The 10,105-nt window shown below is 42.5% G+C and overlaps 1 protein-coding gene across 6 annotated transcripts in view; it reads right to left on the reverse strand.

Moving 5' to 3' along the window:
* The window catches only part of Lypd6b (LY6/PLAUR domain containing 6B), a 188,454-nt gene extending 178,697 nt beyond the window's left edge, over window positions 1-9,757 (reverse strand). For 4 of the 6 annotated variants that reach the window (XM_046426983.2, XM_046426984.2, XM_058573467.1 and 1 more), the window contains exon 1: window positions 9,643-9,757. The gene's annotated coding sequence lies outside the window, so the exon portion shown is untranslated. The remainder of the gene's footprint in view (window positions 1-9,642) is intronic. The other 2 variants (XM_058573469.1, XM_058573470.1) reach the window with 2 other exon arrangements.
* Between the last annotated feature and the right edge of the window lie 348 nt (window positions 9,758-10,105).

Genomic DNA, 10,105 nt, shown 5'->3' on the forward strand with positions numbered 1-10,105 from the left:
CCAGTCTTCTACCTGTGTGACCTTTCTCTCATCTGTGACCTCCAGGAGCACGTACCCACCACCTGACTCACTGATAATCATCCTGTACATCCTGGGTCCCCCATCAGGCCGCAGCTATAGAATATTATTTCACATCTCACCCAGCACCTGCCACAGACCTACTGCATAAACGTGGCCAGGACAGTGAGAGGCTGGAAATGCTACTGGAGGAATCAGCATTACAGCAGACCCTAAAACACACTGAGGTGCCAGGGGAGCTGTTTTGAAATGTTTGAAACCATGTCCAGTGGAAGGTGGGCTGGGCAAGCATTTTTAATTTTGCAAGAAGCAACTTATTAATGTATCATGAAATTAGTTTAGGAATACAAGACTTACAGTGAGTGTTGTTTCATAAACTGCATGTTTGTATGCACGTGTGTGTGTCTGTGCACATATGCACAAACATGTATACACATGGTCTGGGTCATACCAATGGATTTCTTTAAAATAGTTTGCAAGGAGTAAGTTAGACAAATTATTTGATAGCCTATAGAAGAGAACATTTCAATTCAATAGAAGGAAAGCACCTCTAACAGGAAAACTATCCCACAATGGGTTATATTATTATGAATGACAAAGAGTTTCCAGCCCCTGAAAAACTTCAAGTAGATTTGACTGTCATGGAGGGTATTCATATAAGGAGTGGAAAGTTAAATAAGAACTCCTTCCCCTTCTATGAAACCATCAGTTGAGATCACAGCCAATTCACTATCACAGAAGGTACAATGAGGGGAGAAACAATTCCACAGGTGAAAGTAAATGGCCTGAAGTTCACTTTTGCCACTTATATTGGAATATATCCTCTGTGAAAGGATTGGTTATAAGTGATATTGAGACCCGGGCTTCTCAGCCTAAATGAACATCCAAAGCACCTGGGAAGCTTGAAGAAGACATCCATGCCTAGATCCTGACATACATCAACTGAGACCCAGGGCCCAAAATTTGTAATTTTTTTAATGCTTCCCAGGTAAGGGTTGAGAAACACTGATTTTATATGTGTGGAATGCATATGTGATATTTTATAGAGCACAGAGGAAAGGAAAACAACACCAAGTTTTTGCATGAAGATCATAAAAAAGAAAGAACTTGAAAACATGAAATCAGGGCTTTTGATTTCTACCCAGAATATACAGAGCTGAAAAGAGCATCACTCCTGTGCTTATAGTGAATAAAAGGCCACATAAACCACAAGTTAATAGCTTTTTCAAATCCAGCTGGGGAGCAGTATAACACACTAGACTAAAATCTAAGGTGAAATCATACCTGCAGGAAGGAGCAAGACATGAGCATTCGTTTACCCGGGTAGATGCACCTAAGTTGGCTAATGAGCATCAAGTAAAGAACAACAATGGAATACTAGAGGCTAAGGTGAAAGAGCATAGAGACAGGCTGCTCTGAGGCCCAAAATAAAAACCTAACGTTGACAGTGGAACAAACATAGGGAAAAGCCTGTTGGTAAACCATTCCCAGTGCTAAACACAAGGCATCACTAGAGGAATTTGAAGTCCAGGGTACACCGAGGTAACTGTAGCAACAACAAACCTTAATTCAAGTCAACTCCGACTAAGCTCATCAAGCCTCACAGTAAGTGCATAGTCTAAATAGAAAGGTATGCCCATTTCAAGACTTAAGAACGATTTATCTCAATCGCTAAAATCCTACCAAAATGTCTAGTTCTCAACAAAAAATTATGGGGCATATGAAAAGCAAGAAAAACTACTCTTTCAAGAGATGTAACAATAAAGATAACCAGACTCAGACATGGAATAGATGTTGAAGCTATCACACAGAATTTAAAATAGCCACAATTAGATAAAAGACCCAATTGGAAGGGTTAGAAAATATGACCATCATCCATTTGGGAAATGGGTAATTTTAGCAGAGAGAAACTATAGAAAAGAATCAAATGGAAATGCTCTACAGGCTAAAAATAGTAACAGAAATGAAGAAAGCTTCTAAATTAAGATACAATTAAAATTTGAGAAGAAGAAAAGAAAGTAAATGAGACAAAAGAAATAATTGCAATGAATTTCCCAAAATTAATGAAAGGTACGAAACCACAAATGCAAAAAGCTCAAGAACACCAAGCTGGATAAATATCAAGCATAAATAAAAAATACTAACACACAGTCCTAGGGTTTAAAAAAGCTGAAAACCAAAACTTAAAAGGAAATCTTGAGTGCAATGAAAGAAAAATGAAACATTACCTACAAAGGAACAAGGGTAATAACTACAGAAGACTTCTTATCAAAAGGCATGTAAGTAAGAAAAAAAATGAAGCAGCATCTTTAAAGTATTAAGAGGAAAAAAATTATCAACCTGTCAACTTATAATTCTATATTCAGTGAAAATATTTTTTAATAATGCAGCAAAAATAAAGCCTGTCATATACCAACAAAAAGCAAGGTAATTCACTGTTAATAATGTTAAATGAAGTTCTTTAGGAGGAAGGAATATGGTACCAGAAACTTGTTTATATATAGAAAGAAATGGAGATTGCTGAAAATGAAAAAAAAAATTAAAGTTAAATAAAATTATTTTATTGTTATTTTTGATACCTATAAAAGCTGACTGTTTACAACCCAGAGTCAGAAAAAAAAAATGACCTACAAGTTAAATCTATCCCATTGTCTGTTTTAGTGTGATCTGATAGCTAAGAATCTTTTCTATTTTTAAAGGATAGAGTAAGAAAAGAAGAAAAATGAGTGACAGGGACCATCTGTGATACCAAAGTCTTTCTGGACCTTTACAGAGTTTGATGGTCCCTGGTTTAAAGTAAAAATGAGATTTTTGATTATAGCACATATCTTAAAAATGATGACAAACAATAGCACAAATAATGGAAAAGAAGAAACTGGAAATGCACTGTTTTATGTCGCTTGCACTTCACATGAAACAGAATAATATTACTTGAAGGTAGACTCATGAAAGATATATATTAACTCTAGGTAAATCACCAAAAAATGGGAAAGAGACATAAATAAAATGTTCATAATGGGAATGAAATAAAATCATAATACATGCTTGAGTAACAAGGGAAAAGGACCAAAGAACAGATGGGACAAGTAGAAAACAGCTAACAGGAGATTTTAATTAAGCCAGAATAATGTCATAGTAAATGTGAATTGTCTAACACACCAATTAAAAGATGCTGTCAGATTGGTTAAAAAAGACAACTGTATGCTGTTTACCAGAAACCCACCTTCAAAATATAGACATATATAAGCTAAAATAATAGAAACAAGATACACAATATGAACATTAACAAAAAGAAAATTGGAGTAGCTATACTATTAAATACACCCAAAGTAAATTCCAGAAAAAGGAATATTAGCATGAATAAAGAAGAATATTACATAATAAGAAAGAGATCAGTCTTCCAAGAAGGCATGACAATTCTTAAGGTTTATGGACTTATTGGTCAAAACATGAAACAAAAAAGGATAGAGAAGAGAAATTTTTAAAATCTACAATTATAGATGGAGGCTCTAACATTCTTCTCTCAATTATTAATGAAACAAGTAGACAGAAAATCATTAAGAACACAGAAGACCTAAACAACCCCATTAAGCAATTTGAGCTAATTGATATTTCTGAAACATTCTACCCAACAATAGTAGAATACACATTCTCTTCAAATGCATACTGAACATTCACCAAGACAGACCATATTCTAGACCAAAAAACAAACATAACCAAAGTTAAAGGAATAGAACATACAATTTATATTCTGGGACAATAGTAGAATTAAACTAGAAATTAAAAGAATATTCCCAAGTATTTTTAAACTAAATGACATTTTTAAATAACACATGGGTCAAGAGGAAGTCTCAAGTGAAATTTTAAAATACTTTAAAATAAATGAAAATACTCAGATCAAACTTGTGGAAAGCAGGCTAAAGTAATTCTCCGAGGGAAATATATAGCATTAAATGCTTATATTACAACAGAAGAAATTTTACAATATAAGTTTCCTATTCAGAAAATAGGAAAAAAAAGGAAATTGAACACAAAGCAAGGAAAAGGGAATAAATTTTAAAAGAGAGAGAGAATTGAAAAGAGAAAAATAGGGAAATGAAATTTTTAAGATCTAAATTTTTGACAAGTTCAACAAAATTATACACTTCTATACAGAATAAGAAAAAAAATGATGACACAAATTACCAATATCAGGAATGATGAGAGGAACATTGCTAGAAACCCCTACAAACATTAAGTGGATAATAAGGGAACATCACAAATATTGCTATGCCCATAAAGTTGACCACTTAGGTGAAGTGGATCAATTCCTTGAAAAATACAAAATACCGAAACTCATCAAGAAGAAATAGGTGCCTGAGTAATTCTATATCTACTGAAGAAATTGTAGTTAAAAAATCTTTCAACAAAGAAAAGTCTGGGTCCAGATGGTTTTAGTAGTGAAGGCTACCAAACACAGAAAAAAAGAAATAATGCTAATTCTATACAATCTCTTCAAAAATACGTCACAGCCAAGGGGAGGTTAGCCCAGGATTGCTAGGATGGTTCAATATTTGAGAATCAATCAGGATAATTCTATTAAATATGAAGAAAAACCTCTGTCAACATATGGAGAAAAGCCATTCAATAAAATTTAAAATCCAAACTAGAAACACAAGGGAAATTACTTAACCTCATAGGGCATTTACAAAATTCCTCAGCACCATACTTATTAGAATAGCAAGACTGAATATTTCATCCCTATGTTAAGACACAAGGCAAGGAAGTTCTTCGTCACCACTCCTACCCAACACTGGACTACGACTCTTTACCAGGGCAATCAAGCAAGAAGAAATAAAAGGCATCCAGATTGGAAGAGAAAAAAAAAAAACTATTTCTATTCACAGGCGACATGATTGTCTATCCCTAAACCTACTAGAACACACAAGTGACTTTAGCAAGGTCACAGAAAGTAAAAATTCATTGTAGGAACAATATGAGGTATAACAAAGAAAGTCTGCGTGAAAAAAAAAAATCCCATGAGATCAAATTATGTAATATGTAACTCACTTCTTCCAGGTGAACATCCGTCATTTTTTTGCCCAAATCCATACCTGCTCAGGCCATATTTCTCCACTGGAAATGAGAGATTTCTGGTATCTGACACATAGGAGGTACTCAGTAAGTATTTGTGGAATGAATGACAGCCCAAGGTCTATCCCTGCTTCCTTCACATTCTCCCAGTCATCCTGGCCAGCCCATGGCAGTACTGCTAATGAAAACAGCAAAAGAGCCAGGCACAGTAGCACACACCTGTAATCCCAGCACCTTGGGAGACTGAGGCAGGAGGATTGCAAGTTTGAGGCCAGTCCCAGCAATTTAGCAAGGCCTTTAGCAACTTAGTGAGGCCCTGCCTTGAAATAAAATAATTTTTTTTTTCTTAAAGTGGGCTGGGGATGTGGCTCAGTGGTAAAGTGCCTCTGGGTTCAATTCCCTGTGGAAGAAAAAAATGGAAGGAAGGTGGGGAAGAGGAAAGGAAGGAGGGAGAGAGGAAGAGACAAAGGGAGGAAGAGAGGGAGGGAGGAAGAGAGGGAGGGAGGGAAGAAGAGAGGGAGGGAGGAAAAGAAAGAAAGAAAACAGCAACAAAATATGCTGCCCTCCACCCCTGTTCTAGCATTTTCGTTGCTGTGACTAAAAGGACCCAACCAGAACAACTGTAAAGGAGGAAAAGTTTATTTGAGGGCTCACAGTTTCAGGTGTCTCAGTCCATAGATAGCAGCCTCCATTCCTCCAGGCTCAAGGTGAGGCAGAACATCATGGCAGAGAGAAGCAGCAGAGAGAAGTGGCTCACTTCAAGATCAGAAAGCAGAGAAAGAGAATCCACTCTCCAGATACAAAATATATGCCCCATAGCCACATCCCCAATTAACCACTCCCCCCCACACACACACAGCCTCCAGTTGCCACTCAGCTAATCCCATCAGGGATTAATTCACTGTTTAGGTCAAGACTCTCACAACCTCCGAACCTTCCTGCACTGTCGCACAGGTGAGCTTTTGGGCAACACCTCATTTTCAAACCATAACAACCCCTTCCTTTAGTCACCAGATTTTTTTTTTTATTTTGGTACTGGGATTGAACTCAGGGATCCTCAATCACTGAGCCACACCCTCCGCCCTTTTTGTCTTTTATTTAGAGACAGGAACTCGCTGAGCTGCTTTGAACCTCACTAAGTTACTGAGGCTGGCCTTGAATTCACAATCCTCCTGCCTCAGCCCCCCAACCCCACATACATCCCACCCCCCACCCCCCAGCCCCTGGTATTACAGGCCTGCACCACTGTGCCTGGTTGTGACCAGATCTTTTTGCCAATTTCTGTGCTAATTAGATATAGAGGGGAAAGGATCTTGGGAAGTAGCACATCTGGTTGCTCAACTCAGCACCAAATTTCTAGCACAATCCACCCTATCCAATGGAAGCAGAGGTAGCACTCACTGCATGCTTCAAACAAAAACAGGCTAAAATAAATGACTTAAAAGCAGCTCATGGTAGAGGCTGGTTCCTACTAAACACAACTACTCAGGTGATCACTCATTGAACTCAGGGTCAAGAAAATTGATTTCTAGTCCAGGATCTACCACTAAGTAACTGCACCTTCACCAGGTCCCAGTCTGTTCATTTGAAGACAGGTAACAATACGGAGACAAAGCCACGATTTTGAGCAAGCAAGTATTTTCAAGAGGACTGAGGGAAGTTCTGAGGAATGGTGGGCAGCCAGAGGCCCAGCAGAACCACCTGGGAGACATCTTCACGGGTGGTCCCTCTTGACACTCTTCCACTCCATCCCACCCTCTTGAGAGTGACCAGCACAGTGTGAGCAGCTGCTGTTACTCAGAAGGATCTCAAAAACTCAGAAAGTCTTTTCCAGGTTTTCAATGTTAGCTCTTTGAGAAACAGGACCAAGATTTAGGCTTCCTAGCCACAATGCAGTCTAATATCGGGCACTCCAGTCTTCCAATCCAGCATTTGCTCCTTCCTCCCCTCAGCCACATTCCACAGTTTTCCTCTTGTACTGCGCTTGTCCAGCATTTCCGTATATGCCATACCTTTCATCACCTACCACCACCTGTGGGAGACATGGTTGGCTGCCCCCCTAACAGCCCAACAGGCAGTCTTGCTTTCTTCCTCGCTAGCAGAATTTTGACTCTGTTCAGATGGGGAGCCGTGTGTGTTCAGGGAAGGTGAGCCCACCCTCAGCTTCAGAAAGACTGCTGGGTCAAAACAATTATAGCTACCCTCTTTTCTTTTGCCAGTCACTGGTTTAAAGGTAGATATGTGACCACTGCAGCCCCTGACACCTGGTCAAAGGCACGGGAAACTTCTGGGAAATAGTCATTTCATATCCAGAGGAAAACTGAGAAATAAGCCCTGTCCTCCCCTCTATGCTTTGGATGTAATCATACGAAGGCAGGATGGAGTCCCAGTATATTATGGAGGGCAGTGCTCTATACGTGTAATAAGGATTGTTATGCATTCCACTGTTGTCGTGCATTTAAAAAAATAATAAAATCAATGGAAAAAAAGAAAGTCAAGAGAGTTTTCTAGAAATCAACCAAAGGCCGTACCGCTTTGAACCACTGACACATGACACACACTAGACACTTCGTGAGAGACAGTAAATAAGCCTAAATAATGCTACTCACATCAGAAAGTATGCTTACGGATACCCTACCTCATGGCCTAGAAACCCCTCAACTTTTTCTCCTGGAACACCCATACTCATCTCCAATTCAGAGCTCAAGAACAGTTTCCTTGGGAGACTCTGACCTCAGATACATAGACAATCTGACACTGTGAACTGTGCATCCCCATTCTTCCAACTAGACCGTGAGCTTCTCAAAGCAAGCCCTTTCACCCTCAGCAGAAGCCTTGGCATAGGCTGTGCTCTCATTAAATATTGCATAAATGAATGAAGGCTTGCCTGGCAGACTAATGGTACTTAGGCTGTCTACACTCTACTCTAGACTTCCTTTAGGTGTTAGTGAGCAAAGGCAGTGATGTTCTATTTTTGCCTGCGCACAATTCAGACTTTTCCTTGGGAAACTGTCCCCTACCCCCAATGCCCTTCATTTGAGATAGGACTATCACAGTGGCTGAACTAATCCTTCCAGGCTCTGGTGGATTTGGTTAACAGGCCCTCTCCTCTTGTGGAAATCTACTCTCTGCTGAGATGGCTTGGGCATATTTTTGACCTGTGAGTGGATCTATAAGATGTGTTAAAAGGATTGAGGGAATAAAAAAATCAATCTTTCTTTCTCTCCCCTCCTCTTGGAGCAGTCTGAAGATGAGGTGTTAGTGCTATTTATCATTCCATAATACCATAAGAACCAGTCAACACAACGGGGAAAAGAGCCAAGATGTGTTTGAGAGAGAACTCGCCCTGGAACCTTATATGAGGCCATGGATCTAGATAACTGGAAATCAGAGCCCTCATCCTTTTTATTTATGTGATCCAGTCAATTCCCACATTGCACAAGGCAATTTTCAAGTGACCAAAATCCAATCCAAAGAATTCTGACAGGGTTGATAATGACAATGAGCACAGACCAGAAAAAGCAGGAGGACCTGGGCACTGGCCTCTCTCAATCTTGACAGCCTGATGGAGGACCAGCCCCGAGCGAGTCAAGAGTGGTAAAGAAGGCCTACCCCAATGCACTCCATTGGCACTGTGTACCTCTCTTAAGAGCCTTCAGGACCCCTCTTCTTTTCAGAAGGGTGCAGAGACCTTGGGAAGTATTGTTACATTAGCACATGAGCGAAAAGGGGGAGAGGAACTTCATCACAGGGTGTGCTAAGCAATGTGATCCTCGTGTAACTTAAGGCCATCCTAAGATTATCATACCTATTTTATCTTTAGGAAACAGGCTCAGAGAAGTTAAGTAACTCGCTCAAGGTCACAGAGCTAGTAACTGAAAATGTAAACACCATTCAGGACTTTCCCTACTTTATCACTCTCGGATCGCCAGACCCTGAGAGGTGGACAGTACCCTTCCACCACCGCGAAACCCCACAACGCCGCAGGGCACACAGATCTGCAGCCTTACTACCTAAGTCCCTTGGAGTCAAAGCAGCCGTGGTGTTCAGTCTTTCGGAAGCCCCTGTAACTAGCCAATGTGCCGGTCGGTTATTTAACACCAAAAAGTGGCCAGGCAGGGGGAGCAGCAGCACCCGCGCTGGACCCGGGTAAAGCACCGCAGAGGGAAAGGCGGGAGCTCGCTGGCTTCACCATCGGCCTGGAACCCCGCACAGCTCTGCGCTCTCCGCAGTAGTTTGGCCCCCCAGCCTCTCTTCTCCCCTCCAACGCCGCCGAAGTCACCCATCGCTGCGCCCTGGGAACTTGCAAGACCGGTGCAACTCGGGCCCTGCCCCACCGGGTCCAGATGTCATCTGCACACGGCGGGGCGGCGGTGGGACCCCGACCCCTCTCCCGCGCCGCAGCTGGGCGAGCTCCAAGCTCCCCCGGCGCGCGGGGCGGGGCGCAGCGCATTGCCCGCCGCAGCCGCGCGCCCCCGCAGGGCCCGGGCGCCGGGTCCGCGGTCCCCGAACCGACCACCGCCCGCGGCCCGCTAAGCCGGCTCCGCTCACCTGCGCGGTCAGTGCCCGCCGGACCTCTCCGCACCCTCGCTCCGCTCCCGGCTCCGAGCTCGCCCGCCGGGGGCTGGCGCTGGCTGCGGCCGCGCGGGGCGGGGCGCGGCTCCTCCCCGCCCCAAGCCACCTGGGGCGCCCGGTAGGGGGCCGGGCAGGGACAGGTGTGCCCCGCCCGCAAGGGAACAGCCTCAGGTCCAGCTCCGCGGGGAAACCTCAAGGATCCTACGTGGGGTCACAGGGAGACTCAGGCAGCCGCGCGTTAGGTGACACCTGGGACGGTTCCTGCTTAGGAGTCAGCGAGAAGCCTGTTCCCTCCCAGTCTGGCCCGCTCAGAAAATGAACACGGAGACGTGAGTTGGACCCAACCAAGCACGAAGAGAATGAGTCCAACACCTTGCTTCGTGGGATGTAGAAGTGGAGAGCAAAGACCCTCAGAGGTGAAAATGATGGGCCAAGGGCA

The sequence above is a fragment of the Marmota monax genome, unplaced genomic scaffold (genome assembly GCF_021218885.2).
Source record: "Marmota monax isolate L192 unplaced genomic scaffold, Marmota_monax_Labrador192_F-V1.1 WCK01_AAM20220418_F8-fsc00048, whole genome shotgun sequence".
In the NCBI taxonomy this organism is placed as follows: domain Eukaryota; kingdom Metazoa; phylum Chordata; class Mammalia; order Rodentia; family Sciuridae; genus Marmota; species Marmota monax.